The sequence below is a fragment of the Stegodyphus dumicola genome, chromosome 9 (genome assembly GCF_044657685.1).
Source record: "Stegodyphus dumicola isolate Sdum_Otavi_A_Nest chromosome 9, ASM4465768v1".
NCBI lineage: Eukaryota > Metazoa > Arthropoda > Arachnida > Araneae > Eresidae > Stegodyphus > Stegodyphus dumicola.
In genome coordinates, this window is record NC_140776.1 from 117,911,384 (window position 1) to 117,933,783 (window position 22,400).

General features: G+C 32.8%; 1 protein-coding gene across 4 annotated transcripts in view; it reads right to left on the bottom strand.

The window, feature by feature from the left end:
• Fadd (fas-associated death domain protein) overlaps nt 1-22,400 on the bottom strand; it is a 64,230-nt gene that overhangs the window by 31,111 nt on the left and 10,719 nt on the right. For all 4 annotated transcript variants that reach the window (XM_035356871.2, XM_035356869.2, XM_085823980.1 and 1 more), the window contains exon 2: nt 17,439-17,618. The gene's annotated coding sequence lies outside the window, so the exon portion shown is untranslated. The remainder of the gene's footprint in view (nt 1-17,438; nt 17,619-22,400) is intronic.

A 22,400-nucleotide genomic window follows, 5' to 3' on the forward strand; every position in this document is an offset into this window, starting at 1 on the left:
AAGGGGCAAAAAGCTATTTTTGGGAGTATGATTCACCATCTCACATTCCATATAAGGAAGAAAAGTTGTTTATTTAGTTTCGGCTTTGGTACGTGGGAAAATGTGCGTTTATTAAAAAAAAAAAGGGCACTAAAAGCAAAAAAATAAGCACTTTAGAGAAAAAGTAAGCACTTATAAGGGCTTTTATATTTTATTTTCAAATATAAGGACTTAAAAGCACTTGTAAGGACCTCTACGGACCCTGTCTTTTTTTATTATTTATTTTTCTGAAGATGGAAATACTTCTTAGGAAAAAATTACAATTGTAGAGGTTTTTATAAATTTACAGATTTGAAGACAGTTGGATAGAAAAGCCACAATTTTTTCAATGCAATGGATGAATAAATACAGTCCTAGCTTTTGTTGTGTTTTATGCATTTATAAATTTCCGCCTGACTGTTTATTCTTTAATTCTATGTAACAAAATTAATCGATACTTGTTTCTATGTAGCATTTTATCATCAATTCTACATAACAACATAAGTAATCTTTTTCTTTTAATTAAATTTAAGCATTATTAATAAAATACTTTGGCACTACGAACTGAGAATTTTTTCCTTGCCTTTTATCTTTCAATACTTTAGGAATTGGTCATTGATTTACATTTATAATAAAAGAAATAAATGCTTGTATGAATTTTAACATATTGTTGAAAATGCAATAAACCTCAGCTCCTTTGTTGCACGAAAAATGTGAAACTTCCCATGAAGTATTTTTTAGCATTTTCCATGTAGCAGTATAGACTCCATGATTATTCCTTAAAATGGATATATCAGAAATAGATGTCAATATGTAATGTCTTCTGCATTAACTTAAAATAAAAGTGTGAATATCTGAATGGAATTATATAGAAAGAACTACAGGATGCTATGATTCCATGATGGTCATTCCACCACACTGAAAATATTAAATCAAATAATAAGTGCAGGAAAAGATTCAGTACGACGATATACTCCCTTTTAAAACAATACATTTGACTGTAGTTGCTCCATATGATATTTCTATACAATACCCCAAAATCTTTGTAAATAATTTTCTAAACCAAGTTTACAGTATAAAAAAAGTAGTGGAAAAATGTTGCAGTCATGTAACTGGGCTATCCACATAAAAATTACAGCAGTGTTACAAGTGTTTTTACCTTAACTGCCTATTACAACCAAATAACTAAATATGAGAGTAGGCAATGCCAGTACAAGTGGACGATCCCTTTTATAGAGTTGCTGTTTTGAAAACAAATTAACCTGTAAAACTATCTTTCATACTGGTTTGCTTTAGATGCATCTGGTAACAAATATGCAATTAAAGTCTGTACCAGATTCAATTCTGAGTGCATTAAATTGGTCATATGTCTTGATCATGACAATCAATGTAGCTGCAACGTTATTGAACAGAAATAATTTAGCTGACTCTCAAATAAGTGTTTCTGACGTCGTTCAGGAAATAAATATTACTAAATAATAATATGTACTATGATTATTGAATTTTATGAAGCTATATGCCAGGGGTGGCCAAAGTGTGGCTCATGAGCCTGATATGGCTCTCGCATAAAATGACCACATGTCCCGATTTTGGCGGGACAGTCCCGCTTTTTGGAGGACTGTCCCGCCGATTTTTAAAAATGTCTCGCTTTTTTGAAAACATCTGCATATCTTACTTTAAATGCACTGTAAAAATATATTACCAACTATTTATTAACTATTATAGTAAATATAAAGAAATAAAAATACATAAATAAAAAAAACACATAAAATGCATGCTGAGTAAACTAAATTAGGCAATGTAACAAGTTAGATTTACTCGGTGGTGTTCGATCATTAATGTTTTTGTCAAGGAATATGTATTGTTAACGGAGGAACAGCTAGCATTAGCTGAAGGGCTGTTTGCTTTCCACACCATAAACCACAAAGTTTCAGATCAATTGATTGTACAATCACAAATGATCAAAACATTGTACTACAAAAAATTTGCATATGCAAGGACAAAAACCGAAGCAATTATTTGTAATGTTTTTTTCACTATATTCGTTTTCACATTTGCAGAAAGAATTAAGATTAAATGCACATTTATATCCATATATTATGATACTTCCAACCACAAATATTTTAAATTATTTCCCACAACTGTTAGACTTTTTGATTCAGAAAGAGGAATCAAAATTAGAATATTAGACTTTATTTCATTGCTGGGTGAAACCTCACAAATAATTCTTGATTCAATAAGTACTATTTTTTAAAAAAATTGAACAATAAATTTATTGCCTATTGTGAGGATTACACTAACGAAAATTTTGGTGGAAAAGCTAGAAGAAGCATCAATAATGTTTTTACGAAACTTAACGAACATTTGAACCAAAAAATTATTGGAGTAGGTTGTGCAGCACACATTCTACACAATACTATTCAAACAGCATCTGACTTACTTCCAGTGGATCTTGAAAATACTACTGCAAAAATTTATTCATAATTTTATATATATACTGCATGTGTTGAAAGTTTGAAGGATTTATGCAAAAACGCAGAAATGAAATATAAAAGAATTGGGTGACATTAAAAAAAAGAGATTTTATGGGAATATGTGGGAAAATCTTTGTAATATATTAGTAACCATTTTCCGAAAAATAATATTTGCAAAAATTATCTTTTTGATAAAGTGTCATTGGTAAAAAGATATGTTACTGAAGAAAAAATTAAATGTTGGTTGTCTGCAAATGTGGAAACAGACAAAAAAATGGACGGAGTTATAACTCCATTTTAAACAGAATAATAGTCCTTATGAAAATATTTTGAAAATTGTAGAACACGTGCTCTCCCTTCCAGGAACAAATGCAACAATAGGACGTGTTTTTTTTAGTATCAATAAAATATGGACAATTGAAAAAACGCAATTGAACATTAAAACTTAAAAATCTGTATTAAGGTTAAAATATAATTCGATCAATTCATGCGAGAAATTTCACGATATTTTAATAAATGATCCGAATCTATTGCAAAGTATTCATTCGGATAAAAAATATGACCATGAAAGAAAGTCATAATTTTTTTTAAATAAAAATTTAAATTAATTAAAAAGCATAATATTCAAATTATAGTTTTTTGCAAATATTTTTATAGTTATCAATAGTTAATAATAAATATATTTTTTTGATATTTATAGACAAGTATATGAATATATACAGTAAAATATATTCTTTTTTGAATTATTGGTTTGCTTTCATAACTAAATTACAATTCTCATTTCATTCCATTTGTCCTGCTTTGTCTCAATGAAAATGTGGTCACTTTACTCTCTCAGGCAATTTGAGGCTCGTGCATATAAAATATATTTATGAAATATGGTAACTAAAACTATTCATTGTCCAAAAGGAAGTAATTAATTAGTTTATACAAAGTTATCACGTATTTCTTTCTATTTAAAACCTCCTCCACTACTTGTATGATGATGTAAATATGAACATGTGGCTTTTAGAAAATCTAGATGCGGCTCTCAAACATTTCTCAATTGAAACGTGCGGCTCTTACTGACATGAAGTTTGGCCAACCCTGCTATATGCTATACTTTGAATTATTGTCAATTTTAATTATCTGAAATCTGGTATTTGATAATGGATAGCTATAGTGCAGTTTTTTCGCTGTAAATTCTGAAGAATCCATAAATAAAAGCAAACACTAAAGTATTTTAAGTATGATAAAATTTAGTATTTAAGACTGTCCTAAAAATAAGAAATTTATTATTTTATTTGAAAATGAGCATTAGTGTATCCATGGCATGCAGATCCCCGAGATTATTATCCGCTCATAGGTGGGGGTGTCACCTTTGCTAAAGTCTCTTGGTACCCTGCTTTAGGTTTTGCGCTAATTTAAATCAGTGGCCACCTATTGAAATGGTTTCTTTAAGGATATCAACCTTCATTTCAATGCTGGTATTTCTATTGTTGCTTATGCTCACTTGTCTGACGTAGTCTGCCCAAGCCCACGAAATTCCTTGTGGCAAGGGCTGCTAGATTAAGTCTGCCATTGGCAACAGCCTTGAGCACCATTCAGGTGACAGTACGACTTAACTCAGTTCTGCCCCCAATTTTCATGGAGAGAATCACAGGGGATAGGTCCGAGAGTCTCCCACTCCTCTCCCCTTCCACCAAACCACACAAGGACTTTCGGCTCGCTGCATATTTAGCGTTCCGCCATGGCACACTATACATTTACAAACATCCATGCTTTCTCTGGGATTTGAACCCAAGCCCTTTGGCATGGCAGACAGAGATGCTAATTACTATAGTGGTTGGGCGGCCTGGCATTTCTATGGTGATAGAGGCTTAGTTAACCATACTTCTTAACATTTTTTTACTTTTCTTTAGGTTAATTTCTTTTTCATTGTTAAGAGGTAGCCCTGTGTGTTCATCTCGAATAAATGTTTTTGAAGCAAACTCGAAAATCTCCTTCAAAGAGTTGTCTATATTGTTTAAACTTTCTTCTTTTAAATTCCAAAGAATTAACTAAATTAATCGCATTGCACTGATTGATCATATTTCTGTTTTTGTTCAATGTTACTTATCCAGATATGATGGGTATACAGTCAGATGCTCCACCCGAAGGAATTTTCATTTGATGAATATTTGCATTTTGGTGCATGGGATACTTCCAGAAATTAAATCTTCATCAACTTTGAAAATGGGTCTTGAAAACAGCCATTCTGGAGTACATTCCACACTCCAGGTTGGAAACTTCAGGCCAGCAAATACAATATGCTTGCACAGCAGTCTATTTCTTCTGAAATCTAATCATGTGCATTGGCATAGTAGTTTCTGTTCATCACACATGACAGAATAAACTGCAACATGCTTAGTTTCAGAAGAAACTTTAAAGTAGCCATGAGAAATTTTTTTATGCTACCAATATAAACCTCAGCAGCTCTTGGCTTTTATGTGATCAATTAACCATTTTGGCATATTGATTAAATAAGTTGATAACTGTTGATTGTATACTCTTGATTGTGAGAACATGCTCAGGTTTTTCCTAGCATAAATTCTGTATTTTTCTGGAATAATTTCTTAAACCGAAGTAGCGAAATAATTTTAAAATGTGTTATAATAATTGCTAAGTTACATAGAAATGTAGCTAAGTACAGAATTAAACCAATGAACAGCTTATTTTCCATTTTAGTCAACAATTTAGAATTCAGCTCAAACTAATAAAATAAAAAAAACTTATTTTGGCATGAATTTTCAATAGTTATCAATTTTGAAGGGTTTCAGCACAGCTCCCTCTTCTTCACAAGGGGGTACAAATTCCTGAAAACATCTATGCCAAAATAGATGTTTAATTTGCTTATAAGTAAATGAACTTTAAGTAAATAAAATTGATCTTTTGCCCAATTTCAAATTTTACATTGGCAAGTTCTCTTCCAACAAGGATACCCTTCAAGTGTTAAGATTATGGGTATAGTATTGGTCCAATAAATTTCAGAAACATTATGGATCATTCATAAATTACCTTTTGCACTGAAGACTATAAACTTTTATATTTTATTAATTTAAAAAGTGACTATTTGTACATTCTTTGTTATATTAAATTTAATTCCATTGCTAATTTGAATGATACGTTTCTCATCATCTTATGTTTTCAAAAATGGACAAATGTAATTGCAATAAGCGGATCCTCCATAGAAGTTCGAGACTGAAAATCCAGGAATAAAGTAAGGAGTACTGCAATATAAACATAAAAAATTTAGAAGCATAAATTGCCGAAGAAGAACATACAAATCCGACATTATAAGAAGCATTAAATGGAAGTTATGCTAAAGAATGACATAAGGCTATGTAAAGTGAGTACGAAGCGCTTGTTAAAAATGGTGCATAGAAATTAGTAAAATGACCACAAAATAAAAAGGTAATACGATGTCACTGGACTCTGTTAGAGTGAAAAATAATGCAGATGGAACAGTTAAAAAAAAAAAGCTCTATTAGTTGTTAGAGGATTTGCGCAGGAACCTGGAATTGATTTCAAGAAAGTTTTGTTCCAGTAGCCAGAGAAGATCGAGCTCTATAAAAACTGTGATTGCATACAGTGGTGAACAAGACCTTATTCTATATCAATTACATTTTGTTATGGCTTATGGTAACAGAGATTTAAAAGAAGAAATTTTCATGGAAAAAGCTAAAGGTTTTGAGGACCAAAATAATCCTGACTATGCTTTGCGAAAGTCTCTTTATGATTCGAAACAAAGTGGATGACTGTAGTATGAAAAATTAGACAAAAAACTCAAAAACTTTGGATTACAATCAAATAAGTGTGTTTACAAGATGAAAACATCTCAAAGTGAGTTAATTCTAATTTTATATGTAGATGACTTAATACTAGCCATAGATAGCTGTAATTTATGTGCTGAACTTTAAAGATTATCTTTCTAAAGTATTCCATGTTAAAGATTTGTCTTAGAATATAATTTAATCAAGATGTAAATAATAGTTCTGTTAGTTTATTTCAACAGAAATATGTTGATAACTTTCTACAAAGGTTTAATATGCAAGATGCAAAACCAGTAACAACTCCTTTAGATCCTAGTGTAAAATTAAGTAAAGAAATGTGTCCTTCTGAAAGTGAAAAGGAAGAAGTGAACAATCTACCTTATTACCGTCTAACTGGCTCACTTATGTATTTTTCTGTGTTTACTAAGCCAGATATTATATCTAGTCAAAAGTCCTTAATCCAGACACCCATAATCCGGATCTCAAAGCTACAAACTTTCTGCGCATGTGTCAACACATAATGCGTTCACGCATGCACATATGCGCATAATACATTTACGCATGTGCATTTAATGTATAACGGATGATATAAGGTAAGCTAAAATTATCTAATTATCTATTTCAGTTAATGTTGCAGATTGCCTTGTTCCTTAATCTTTGAATTGGATCCGGCTTATTTTTTGCAGACCGTTAGAGCAATTTTATAAAAGTAAGCTTGAACTTTCGATTATGTCAAATAGAATTTCCGATATATATTTACTAATATGTAAAGGATCTACAAAGCAAAAGTATGTTTTGGAGTCCATTAAACAAAAAGTGGAATTGCTGCAAAAAATGGATATAGGCATATCCTTTGTTTCTCTAATCATTCCGAAATCTGTTTATCATCAATTTCACGCTGCTCTGCGGGGGGGGGGGGGGACATTGTGGCGCACAATGAACTGGAAGTTGATCTGTCAGAACTATTATTATCTTCAGTGCAGATGTTTTTATTTTATTCAGCTTATAATTCCTTACTAAATGTAGTGTTTCATCTCGATGTATTCCGTTTTTGATATGATTTAAATCAAATTCCTCGTCATTATAGATATCACGAGTACACATCAAATAGTTTTCTGGTTGCAGTTTTCTAATTTCCACTATGCGTAATGTATACTTTACGCATGCGCGCGTTGAAAGAAATGTTTAATAAAGTAAACAAATAAATATTAAGCTTTTTTTTTTTTGTAAATTTTTATACCCTTTACATCATAATTGCTCTTTATTTCATAAATTACAGTTTCATATTTTTAATTTTATAATTTCTGCATGCCATCTTAGCAGATTTAAACTGATGATCTATAATCCGGAATTGTCGAAGTCCCGACGAATCTGGATTAAAGACTTCTGACTGTATCTTGTAAAAATTCTATGTAATCGTATGCCAGTATTGAACGAAACAATCAATCTGATAAGAAATGGTTGCGACTTGTTTTGAAAATGAGGTGTAAAAGGTCACTAAGCTAAGCTAGATAATTTTAGCTTAGCTTATACCGTCCATTATACATTAAACGCGCATGCGTAAACGTATTAAGCGGGAATGCATTATGCGTTGACGCATGTGCAGAAAGTTTGTAGCTTTGAGGTCCAGATTATAGATCTTTCCGGATTATGGGTGTCCGGATTAACGACTTTAGACTGTATATAATATCTGGCTTAGTAAACATTTAAAAATACATATGTGAACCAATTAGACGGTGATAAGGTAGATTGTTCACTTCTTTCTTTTCACTTTCAGAAGGACACATTTCTTTACTTAATTTTACACTAGGATCTAAAGGAGTTGTTACTGGTTTTGCATCTTGCACATTAAACCTTTGTAAAAAGTTATCAACATATTTATGTTGAGATAAACTAACAGAACTATTATTTACATCTTGATTAAATTATATTAAAGATATTCCGTTTGGCATCAGTTGTACCATTATTCGCAACTTTATCGTTTGGACGGCCAAAACGGAAAAGTACCAAATTTTTCTATGGAAGTGGTTGTGTAAGGGAGGTGATATTTAATGCCAATGCCATTTATGTTGTTAAATTACCACTTTGGGCATTGTGATAGTGTTCTCTGTCTATACATTTTGAATCTGAAAAATTGCATTCAGCACGGCATACACAGAGGAAGGAATAATTGGATGTAAGGAAAGTTCAATTCAAAAAATCCTGTTTAGATACAGAAATAATTGTATGAATAAAATGTACAGTAAATGATAAAAGTATATAGTTCCTTTTATTATTAATTACCTGATATAAACAATGCATCAATCTTAATATTAAGCAGGATTATAATTTCTAAAGAAATCAATAACAAACAAGAATCAACAAAATGTTTGTAAACTTGAAACACTGCAGATCTTAACGTTAAACATAAGAATGAAAGATGCTGCAAGAATGAAAAATCAACATGTGCCTACATCAACTGTCAGATACATGGGATTTTTATTGATATAAAACATCAAATGCAACTTCACTTGCTAAAATTCAAATGCTAAGTACAGTGGTATCCCCCCCCGGTATAATTTTTCAATGTGGAGAAATGGAAACATGATTTTGTTTTTTAACTGGAAATCATAAGCAATGCAGAATTTATGAATTTATTTTCTCTACAAAATTTAGCTCTGCTGTTTGGAGGAAAATTTTAAATCTCTCTTTACTTGATCATTGCATATGAAACAACACTATCGGAGAATATTATAGATAATTTAAGAGTTCAGTTGGCCTTTCTCTAAGGTGATATTACATAAATGCTTATGTGGTGTAGTACTATAATGTTTATAATAACACATTATACTATATTTAATTTTTTTTACTAAATCAACCTTAGTTTTAATGCCTATTTATTTGTATTATATGTTCACACACATTTTAGTAAGGAATATATATATTTATATAACTTAAAAAAGAGATATCTCTGTGAACATAATAAAAAAAAATTGTGGATCATTAAAATAAATAAAAATTCAGATATTCTTTTCCTGTGTTATAACATATGTAATTATTATTTCAGTAGATTATAATATATATTTTATAATCATGCATCATTACTAGTTAGGCAACAATACAGGCATATATAAATTTTCATTATTTTTTACTGTCATTACATGCACAATTGCTGTTTTTTGATTAACAAGAGACCTGAACTAAGCATATCAATACTTTCGATCACTGTATCAGCAATATCAGCAAGCTTCTGTTTATTGAGAATTTTATACAACGTTCTCACGATGAAGTAATTCGAATAATGCAAATAATTGACTGTAGCATACAGATTTAATTTGCATTGTCTGCAGAGTTGTATACAGCAAGGAAAAGAAAATTAAATATGAAGAGAGGCCCTTATCAATTCTGCAAGATTTCCATAAATAACCTAACCACAATTCCACATAAAATGTAAACAAAGTATCGATACTTCATAATCGATTACAAAGTGTAAAGTAAATCAGCTATTCTCCATTGATTGGGAAAGGACAGTCTGGGCCATCCGAAATAGCGGCGACTCTGGCTATTAGTTGGCAAACTAAATTTAATGACTAATGGAAGAAATTCTTCCACCTTACTCTAGTCATGTAACCAAGCATAAAGCACACAGTAACAAAGCTCTAACCTATTAATTCCATCCTTTTTCCTTCAACACCAGTTATGCACTCATTCCATATCTTTGTCTCTAAAACTATAAACACCATATTTGCAACAAATACATAACTGAAATGTATTTGGAGGCATGCATCAAATTGCTTTATGGGCTGATTGTGGTCCACTAGTTTGACACCACTGCTGTAAGACATTTCTTATAAATTCACAGGCAGGTGGTAAAAATAAAAGCGGGATATCGAGTTTTGACTGTCATACGTGCAAGACGTACATCTGCTCGCTCCTGATTTTGTGCTATTGGAACTCTTCTTTTACTATACCTGATCAGAGTGCATGCTGCTGTAACAGTAGACCGGCATTGCAATAGACTCTGATTGCTTTCCTCGTTGCTGCATTCTCTGCCATCCGCTCCACCATGGATCGAATGATTGATTTTATTGCCGTTGAGATTACCAACTTAGAATGCGTCGAAGAAGCTGATGGATCTCTCTCATCTAAAGATGCACGAGACCTTAAAATTCCTTCGTCGTCTCAAACTTTTCATCGACAGAGAATTGAACACTGATCAATCTTCTACTTCTCTTCCCAAACCAAACATCTCTGCTCCTAAGATTAATGAGAACGATTCTTCAATAACTGGAATCAACAAAACTAATGCCAGACGAGCCAGCAGCCCAGCGCGCTCAGATGAAGAGCAGTCAAAAAAATATAAAGCATTGGATGAAGATAGCTCCAACACGAACTCAGGTCCTAAAGGAGATATTACTAGAAGACCAAGAAAACCCTCTCGAAAGCCTACCCTGACGGAATCCTCTGATTCGACCACGGAAACAACTTCTGATAATATGGATACAGCCCCAGACGTATAGGTTGCAGAGCCGGCTACCGAAACACCAAAAAATAACGTCATGGACACTTCTCCCAGTCCGCAACCAATGCTGACGCTACCATCAGCCAATCCAACCTATCAAGAAAACCACCACCTACCATGGTTAAAGATGAAAGATTCAAAATTTTCAGAAGTTAAAGCACTCCTCATCGGTTATAATCTGCAGGCTGAAAAGGATTACTTTGGTCAATTAATTCAGAGTGGATTTAAAATCCAATCCAAATCCCCTAAGTCATAAATATGCCTCTCTTCTTGATCACCCTGGATCGTAAAGAAAAAAGTAAAAATATCTTCAACGAAGAATTCATCCTAGGAATGAGGATTAAAGTAGAAAGATACCGAGGTAGAGCTGGACCCCTGCAGTGTTTCCGCTGCCAGGGGTTTCACCATGCTCAGACACATTGTCACCATGAACCTTGGTGCATTAAGCTGCATTCAGACGTGGGCGTAAGGCGCATAGAGGCATAGTCATAAGGGCATAAATTACGGGACATCCGTTCACACCTGCGAGACGGGGGTCTAAGCTGTGGCCAATGAGAGAAGCTAAATTTGCGCATACGTGGATGTGTCCACACCTTTCGTGCACTGTTTTCTAGCTCAACTGATTTCTCGCGCTCGCTCTGCTCGTTTTCGTTATTTTGTGTCATGGCTTTTTCAGCTCAACACAAAGTTTTACTGGTTCAACAGAATGCTCTTTTATCTGCCCTTCTTATAAGCCAAGAGGCAACGGAAGAAGGTAAAAAAAGAAAAATAACGAAATGGTCTAGAGATATTTTTTTGAAAGACCAATACTTGGTTGGCACATATCTTTCTGTGCAAAGCAGTATGGAATATTTCTGCATTATACTGTAGTACTCTCTATACTATAAACATGCACATGCATATTTATATACTATATAAAACCTTCTTCAATTTTTATATATAATTTCTCTTAGGAGAAATATGATATTCTAAATATGCCTAATTAAAAAAAAATCTTGAGGATAACTAACAGATAGCCTGTATATAATATTTTTCCATTTTGCAGGTGTGAAAGCAGTTAAGCTAAAAACAGTACTTACCATACATTATTATTACTATTATTTTTTAATTTTCAATCAAAAGGAACATGTTTCTGTGACAGTGAAATATGTGTGCTTAGCACTCCTTATTCACTGTCCCTGTCGATTACTATAGTAGTTTGCTGCACTACCAGTATCAATTATCACTAGTACTAGTATCCCACAACTGGTCACAATGACCAGCAACCACAATTAGTACAATACTAGGAAACATTCACCCAACAATGTATTTTAAGCTCAATCATTAAATACATTTTGCTGTCTTGCCAGCTGTTTGTATACATCTATTTTTAATAATTTGCATGTATAAGCCACACCCCTGAATTTAATTTCAACATATGCTGTTATTTCAACCAAATCTCAAAAGTAATTTCACATTGACAAATTTTAGGTACCCAAGTCTTCAAATACATCAAAATTATAAACATTTATACCTTATCCAGGAATTTCTACCAGAGAAATAGCATGAATTTAATGATCAAAACTCCATTCAAATGATAGTAATAAAGAGTGGATAATAATAATAAATACTATTCCATTAAATTATAGTCCACGTTATGAATTATGTGTGCTATTTAGTGTCATTAAAAGTAAATTCCTTTCATGGAGAACGTAATTAAAAAACAGAACAGAACTTCAACAGGAGACAGAACTGTCTAGACTGTTGACTGCTGTTTTAAGGATATTTCACTACATTTTTTCTTTCTTGGAATTCATAAGAGCATTTTCTCAAAAGATTAATCTTTTATTACTTATACAAAGCTTACACCATTGAATTGACTATTGTGACTATTCTTAAATAAGTGAAAATAATTTTTCTTTTTTTTTAAACTAATATTTTTACTGTTAATAAAAAAACAGCAGATTCTTGATATTGATTTGATATTTTAGTAAAATTAATTCATGAAGTTTGGAAAGAAAATCAGCATTTGAAGCAAATAGCAATACAGTATTTCCAGCTTTTTTAATAAATTTATTCTTAAATACAAAAATAATTAAACAGGAAAAAAATTATAGTAATAAATTAAAAAAAATTATAGACAGAAAGAAAGTAATAATAATAATTTACACAGAAGAAATAATAAAATTTTTGCAAGCATACATTTTTTAAAGAATTTTCATTCATAATAACATGAAAAATAAATGATGGGATTGATCATCTACAGGATCACACACAGCGTGCATAATCCTGAGCTTAACTTTCGCTTTACGAGTTTCATCCATATTTTTATTTCGTACTCTTTATTTCGTTCAGATACGATTACAACTCATTATTTTATTCAAATACGATTACAACTCATTCGGATACGATGTGTTCTATATTTAAAAAAAACTTCGCCTTCGATGTGACAGCAAAATCGTCTAAAGAAAGCTGCTTCCTTTTAGCTTCACTCTGATTGGTCGACGCTTATCCCAAACTCGGCGTAAAGTAGAAAACTTGGAACCCTATGCCATGAGCCCTGAACCAGATTCTGTGACTGGTTGCCTTGGCGACGGAGCTCGGCTTTAACCACTTATGCCCTCGTCTGAACGGGGCCTTAAGTGTGGAGACACTCCTCAATTGTTTTTATGTAAAAAAAGACAAGAATACTCCCACTACGTGTGCGAATTGTAAGCTGACTGGACACACTGCGAACTTTCGTGGTTGTGCAAAGTTTCCAAAGGCTAAAGCTCATGTTCAGCCATCATTTTATGCAGATCGAGTAATCAGTAACAAATCCTACTCGTAAGCCTTAGCCAGCGGACTTGCCCCTGAAGTGGTTAACAAAACTAAAACCATTCTACACAAACTTACAAGCTTTGTCGCTATTATTCAAAATTCTGGACTTCCCCTGCTCTTCAAGCAAATAACCCAAGAAAAAAAATGCTCTACCTCAAGAAAATGTGATCTCAGATAATGGGTCAACACACTAATAACGCAAATCTAATCCACTTCATGGTGTGGAATTCAAATGGTCTCCGCAATAAAATCTCAGAACTCCAAGAATTTCTGTATGAGCACGATATTGACTTCGTGCTCATTACTGAGACACGTGTTCAAAGGTGCAGTCTGAATATCTCCAACTACAGAGTCTATCGCTGTGATAGAACTAGCCATCGAGACGGAGGTGTCACCATCTATGTGAAGAGAAATCTACCATTTTGCTTCGTTAATTAGTGTAAAGACTTTGGTTGCGAGCTGAATACAGTGTGCATTACCCTTCCGGTGTACAAAAATATTTATTTCAGTGCTTTTTATAATCCACCACATAATGTGTTAACTTATAACTTACTAGACTCAATCCTTCCTCCTGATACTCCTACGATTCTGGCAGGAGACCTAAATGTGAAGAGCATCGCATGGAATTGCCGTAAAGGAAATACAAACTGTAAAACTCTACAAAATTACATCTTAAGCCATCCTGTTGTTATTTACACAACGGACGAATACACTTATCGCCCGGAAAGAATAGAGTGTTCCAACATTCTGGATATTGTCTTGTCCACCACAACTATCCCTATCATGCTTGAAGTATTGAACGAACTATCCTCAGATCACTTACGGATCATTGCTACTTTAGGAGTGAACAAAAATAATACTGCTTTCACTAGAAAAATTACTGACTGGCAGCGCTATGAACTCTTCATGAAAGACAGTGTTCTTGATGTCAGAAATTTGAACTGTGTTGATAGCATCGACTCTGCAGTATCCTCATTTACCTCTAAAATTCAGAGTGCTATTGAAAACGCTAGTGATACAGTTGTAAATACAAACACGCTCTTCTGACTGCCGCCTAAAATACGTCAAATGATAAGGCATAGAAATCGCCTCAGAAAAATTTACAACCTTACCTGAGATCCTGTCATCAAAAGGGCGATAAATCGCCTAAACCGGGACATCAAAACTGCTGTGAAGCAACACAAGGACAAACTTTGGTGTGAAAAAATTTGCAACTTAGATTTCCGTGATGGATCTTTTTAGACTTTAATAAAAAACCTCAAAGCAAATTTTGTTACCAATTGTCCTACCTTCCACAATGGAGTTGTTGCCCTTTCAAACGAAGATAAAGCAAATGTTTTCGCCTCAGATTTGGAATTTACGCCAAATGACTGGCCTGTGGACAGAAACTTTGCACCTTTACTCATGTGAAAGATTGGCTAAATGCCCCCATAGCACAAAATATTCCCAAATTTGCTACCCCTGTAGAAATGTCATACATTATTAAAAAACTCAAATCACGTAAAGCTCCCGGAAATGATGGCATTTCTAATACTGCAGTTAAAATGTTACCTCCCTGTGCAGTAGTGAATTTCACAAGCATTTTAAATGTGTGTTTATTTAACTTCTACTTTCCACAGCAGTGGAAAAGTGCAAAAATTATTTTAATTCCTAAACCTGGAAAGGACCACACCAAACCAGATGGCTATCGGCTTATTAGTCTCCTGCCTGTGCTCGGAAAAATTTATGAGTGCATTATTCTCTTACGTACGCAATCCTATCTAAACATGTTGCCTTCGGAACAATTTGGTTTCTGCCAGCACCTTTCTACTACGAAGCAACTGTTACGCATTACTGACTTTTGTAGTTCTGCTTTGCATAACAAACAAAGTGTTGCTCTTCTCATGTTGGATGTGGCAAAAGCCTTCGACCGCGTCTGGCACGAGAAGCTCATATCTAAATTAATTACTGCTAATGTTGACTGAGAAATGATCTTGACAATTCACTCCTTCATTACAAATCGGACTTTTAGTGTTTGTGTGAACGATGCTATCTCCTCGTCAAGAAATATCCACAGCGGTATTCCGCAAGGGTCAGTTCTAGGACCATATATGTATCTGTTTTATGCTGCCGACTTTCCTCAAGCATTTCAAAATAACACTATTTTGGCCTGTTATGCAGATGCTACTGCCCTGGCAGTAAAGTCAGTTAATATGAATCACGCCATCAAAAAACTACAAGATGTCTTTCCTAGCATTGAAAGATGGTGCGCGCAATGGAAAGTCTAAATAAACGCAGCCAAATCTCAACTTCTCCTTATACACAGAAGAAAAAGGAACACACCTGTCAAAAGAAGACTTTATCTATTTAACGAAATTGTTTCTATTGTTCCCCATGCCAAGTACCTCGGAGTGATTATAAATGATCGCTTAACATGGACTAACCATATAAATTACGTCAGGGATAAGGCTTTACAAATTATCAAATGTCTCTTCCCAATTGTTGGTAAATACTCCACTCTCGACTTATGAAAAAAGCGGCTCATCTACACGTCTATGATCAGAGCAATCATGACTTACGCCTCCTCAGCCTGGGCAGCCCTCACCAAAACTGACCTCAATAAATTATGTGTTGTGCAGAGCCGCTATCTCAGGATTATCACGAATGTTCATTATTTTGTGACAAATAAGTGCCTACAAAGAGGATCTCGACCCCTTAGATAAGTTCATCGCAAAGCAAAATTGGAATTTCTTCAGAGAAACCCAAGACTGCAATCATATGTGTCAATTTAACCTCTTTGAATATGAAATATTGCACGAAGACAGGCACCTCAGACCATTTACTGCATTTATCCTAAATGAAAATCAGAACTTTCCAACCTAAGCTTTACCCTGTGTTTACTTGTAATACTGAAACGCTTAAAGTTAAGCAGCCACTATCGGGGTCAAGGCACAGGAGGGTGACATGACTACGAACTCAAGTCTTCTACTGCTTATTGTAGATCTCTCACTGCTCCTATTGGTTTTAAATTTCTTTTCTTTTATTTATTTCAACTTCTAGTTTACTGGAAAAATATGTTTTTGTCTCTGCAATTGAATATTTTGTAAATATCAAATTTTTTATGATTTTCGCATATATGTCTCAACAGCCAATCAGAAGACCTCTACTAAGAGATGTCTTTGACTGCTTCTGCTGGACTCCCTGCATAATTTTACTTTGTAAATACGTATTTTATTTTTGTATATAGTCTTTCTAATTGTGAGAAAAATGCACTTTGATGTGTTTATGCACTGAATATTTGTAAAAATGCACACTGTTCCTGAAACTTGGACCAGCATCTCTCCAGCCTACCAGACGCCGCTATAGCCTCACGTGACAAAGTAGTCACGCCCTCTTTCACTTTGCATCCTGTCCTACAAACACACTCATGCATTTGCTATACCTGCAGTGTACTCATTAATTCATGAAAGCCGGTATACAGCTTGCTATCTGCAAGCTACACACGGCAATAGTGAGAAAAGGAAAGGAAAAAATAAAAGCATTAGCCTTCCTATATGTCCACTTATTTTAAATCAGACTGGCCCATCCAGCTTTTCTTTTCATCAATAGTGATATTAACATCTAGGCATATGCTACATTTTTTTAAATTGTAAAAATTTCGTTTTTATTTCTACAAAACAATCAAAATGTTTATAAGTTTTCAAAAATATTCTTTAAAAAGATGAAAAATTATATCATACTTTGCAATCAATAATATAAAAACAACTTAAAATTTTTATAATTAGGTAGGTAAAAATACTTATGAGAAACAAATTTTTCGTCTCATTACTCCAGTTAACTCTAATTAGTCAAAAGATTATATTAAAACAAACTTACCTAAAATGCTAGGAACTTTTTCTATGGAATTTTTCTGAAGCCTAAGTGTAACTTAACACAGCTGGACAAAGCACTTACATCTCAAACAAATTAGGAATCACTAAGATCTTCTAATATTAACTATACATCTTTCATACTTGTCTCCTCCCTAAGCGAGCAATGCAATCCAGAAAATAGGAACTGAAAGAACAAAGAAGTTTGAAAAAGTTTTAATGGTTGATTGAAATCAAAATACAAATTTATAAAGCCCCTTCTCCCAAAAAAATTCAGCAGGTTAAATAAAACTTATGTAAATTAATATGATAAAACTTGAATTGCTACAGTTTTATATTTTAGATACATAGCACAGAGCAATCTTGGATTATAAATGTCTTCCATTATCATCAAATTGGTTCCTAAAACAAAATTATGTGAAATATTTTGGGTAAAAAGCAGTGTCTCAAAACATAAAAATTCAGAATGGTGACAAATGATTTTTAGAGGTGTTCTAAGGTAACCTCTACAGAATTAAGTATTAAACGTTTGGGGGAACAGCATTTTAATATCTGCTGATGTGTCATTTTCTTTAACAAAACTTGGCAATGACATATAAGGATCATGAAATCACCCTAGAGGAAATTATGGCCAGATTATATTGTGAGCACAGGATTCGAGTGCTTTAACACAGCCAGCAATTATTTGTTCATTATGACTTTGGTTTCAAACCGGCAGCCCCTGAAGTAATTTCATGCAGCCTGCGAAGACATTTTGGTTGATCTTTGGATTATGGTAACTTGGCGATTTTTTGGTGACCAACTCTGCTACAGCAACCCTCTGTTTTTTTTTTTTTTTCCACCGCCAATTTGTCTTCATGAAGTAAAGACATGTTTCGTTTCTTTTTATTTACTGAACACTTTTTCCAACAATCTACTAGCCAAATTACACTTAAACTAGAAATTTTATCTAACAAAACTGCTTAATCATGACAAATATTCACTGCAAAATTGGGAAAAAGTGCACAATACCATACTCCTTACACGTTTTTCAAAATAACACATACACATAAACCATGTACACGCCGACTTATTTTTACTTAAAAAAACATCCCAGAATTGCACAAAAATGGCATTGCGCACACTCTTCACTATATCCATGTACACTGCTTTTTTCTCATAAATTAGAAAAAATTCACGAAAATGCATGACAATTTTCTGAATCTTTAAACCTGGTAAAAAGAACATATATGAAATTACCTTATCACAAAAAAGTATATACCCTTTCCGGCTGATCTTTAGAATATGGTAACTGGTAGTTTGGCGACATTTTGGAGGCGATAAAGGTTACTACCTGGGACTTTGGTAATAATGTGAGCAGTACTCAGTTCCGATTAAGCATTATTTTGTGTGAGGGAAATGAGTGATCATGGGATATGTCATGTGATATTAATGGACGAATTACGGTTCTTTAATCGGAAAAGGGGGGAAATCGGGAAAAAATCTGGAAATTTTGTATTTGGCTTTATTCTGTGTTGTGTGAAACAGTGTTCGTTAATTTTTGGATCCCATGGCTCTAACTAAAGTGAATTCGAAATGGGTATTTAGTGGGATTCAAAGGGGTAGTAATAAATGTTTCTTTAAGGTTGTGCGAGATAGAAGGAAAGATGTTTTATTAAGTTATTTATTTTACCTGGTACCTTGCTGTGAACTATAAGTATGATTTTAAAGATCCTGAAACAGGCGCACATACGCTTGCTTTTTATTTAGCGGAGGAAATAAGAAAAGTTTATCGGACACGTAATCAAGATTCTGAAGAAGATTAGGTAAGTTACTATTTTTAATTATTTGAGGATATTATTTTTATGCATTGTTCTAAATGTAAGGTGGAAGTAAAGTAATTTGGTATTATTGGGAAAATTGTTATTAGCAATGATTTAGTTTAAAGTAATTAGGATTGTAAGCTAATTTTTATTAATTTAATGTATGTGCTTATTTATATTTTAAGTAGTATTTTTGAATTTAATTATATTTTAATTAAATGATAGTTATTTTGGGAATTTTATGTTTGTAGGAATTTGGTATACGTTTTAGTTGAAGTAAACGTGCATGGAAATAATTTAAATTTTTGACACTAAGTATTTGTAATGTTTGCGGTATGAATTCGTTGGTGACGTTTATAATATAATAGATAATTTAGAGGTAAAAGTTTTTGGATATTTTATTTATTTTATACGTGGAAATGTTCATATTTGGAAAGGGTATATAATTTTTCGTTATTAGGCAATTTCATATATGTTCTTTTTAACGGGTTTAAAGATTCAGAAAATTGTCATGCATTTTCGTGAAATTTTTCTAATTTATGAGAAAAAAGGAGTGTACATGGATATGGTGAAGAGTGTGCGCAATGCCATTTTTGTGCAATTCTGGGATTTTTTTTTAAAGTAAAAACAAGTCGATGTGTACATGGTTTAGTGATATTTTAATTAAATGATAGTTATTTTGTGAATTTTATGTTTGTAGGAATTTGGTATACGTTTTAGTTGAAGTAAACATGCATGGAAATAATTTAAATATTTGACACTAAGTATTTGTAATGCTTGCGGTATGAATTCATTGGTGACGTTTACAATATAATAGATGATTTAGAGGTAAAAGTTTTTGGATACTTTATTTATTTTATATGTGAAATGTTCATATTTAAAAAGGGTATATACTTTTTCGCGATCAGGTAATTTCATATACAGTGAAAAGTCGTTAATTCCGACACCCATAATCGGGAATGATCTATAATCCGGACTTCAAAGCTACAAACTTTCTGCGCATGCGTCACGTTCACGCATGGGCACAGACGTTTACGAGAGCGCGTAAGACCTTTACGGCTGCTAATATGTTTGTGCGCATGTGCATTTAATGTGTAACGGAGGTATAAGCTGAGCTAAAATTATCTAATTCAGTTAATGTTGCAGATTGCATTGTTCCTTAATCTTCCAATTGGATCTGACTTATTATGTTTTGCACACTGTTAGAGCAATTTCATAAAAGTAAGTTTGAACTTTCGATTATGTCAAATAGAATTTCCGATATATATTTACTAATATGTAATTTGTATCTACAAAGCGAAGGTATGTTTTGAAATCCAAAATCTGTTTATCAATTTCACGCGGAGGATTGGAAGTTGATCTGTCAGCACTATCCTTATCTTCAGGGCAGATGTTTTTATTTTATTTGGTTTATAATTCCTTACTAAGTGTAGTATTTTATCTCGATGTACTCCATCTTTGATATGATTTAAATCAAGTTCCTCCTCATTATAATTCGCTTCCGATAGTGAAGAAACTGACCCAGAGGTTATTGAAAACGAAAACATTTCGATTGACAAGTAAGTCGGTATTCTCGGCACAGTAATTACGGGACTTGAACAGCGGAACTTTGTAACTGAACAAGAAATTATGTCTGTTTATAGAATTAAAGAGAAAGTATTATCACAGAAAACGAAGCAACTTAAACAACTTACATTGAAAGAAATGTTAAATAAAGTAAACAAAATATTAAGGGTTTTTTTTTTTTTTTGTAAATTTTGATACCCTTTAGATCATAATTATTCTTTGTTTCATAAATTATGGTTTCATATTTTTAATTTTATAATTGCTGCATGCCATTTTAACAGATTTAAACTGATGATCTATAATCCGGAAAAATCAATAATCCGGAATCGCCGAAGTCCCGACGAGTCCGGATTAACGACTTTTGACTGTATGTTTTTTTTACCGGGTTTAAAGATTCAGAAAATTGTCATGTATTTTCGTGAAATTTTTCTAATTTATGAGAAAAAAGCAGTGTACATGGATATAGTGAAGAGTATGCACAATGCCATTTTGTGTAATTCTGGGATTTTTTTTAAGTAAAAATAAGTCGACGTGTACGTGGTTTATGTGTATGTGTTATTTTGAAAAACGCGTAAGGAGTATGGTATTGTGCACTTTTTCCCAATTTTACAGTGAATATTTGTCATGATTAAGCAGTTTTGTTAGATAAAATTTCTAGCATAAGTGTAATTCAGCTAATAGATTGTTGGAAGAAGTGTTCAGTAGATAAAAAGAAACATGTCTTTACTTCGTGAAGACAAAATGGCGGCGGGAAAAAAAATAGACGGTTGCTGTAGTAGAATTGGTCGCCAAATTTTCGCCAAAAATTCGCCAAGTTACCATAATCTAAAGATCAACCCCCTTTCCAAATATGAACATTTCCACGTATAAAATAAATAAAATATCTAAAAACTTTTACCTCTAAATTATCTATTATATTATAAACGTCACGAAAGAATTCATACCACAAACATTACAAATACTTAGTGTCAAATATTTAAATTATTTCCATGCACGTTTACTTCAACTAAAACGTATACCAAATTCCAACAAACATAAAATTCACAAAATAACTATCATTTAATTAAAATATCACTAAACCATGTATACGTCGACTTATTTTTACTTAGAAAAACATCCCAGAATTGCACAAAAATGGCATTGTGCACACTCTTCACTATATCCATGTACACGGCTTTTTTCTCATAAATTCGAAGAATTTCACGAAAATGCATGACAATTTTCTGAATCTTTAAACCCGGTAAAAGGAACATATATGAAATTACCTTATCGCGAAAAAGTATATACCCTTTCCAAATACGAACATTTCCACGTATAAAATAAATAAAATATCTAAAAACTTTTACCTCTAAATTATCTATTATATTATAAACGTCACGAACGAATTCATACCGCAAACATTACAAATACTTAGTGTCAAATATTTAAATTATTTCCATGCACGTTTACTTCAACTAAAACATATACCAAATTCCTACAAACATAAAATTCACAAAATAACTATCATTTAATTAAAATATCACTAAACCATATACACGTCGACTTATTTTTACTTAAAAAAAAACCCAGAATTGCTCAAAAATGGCATTGCGCACACTCTT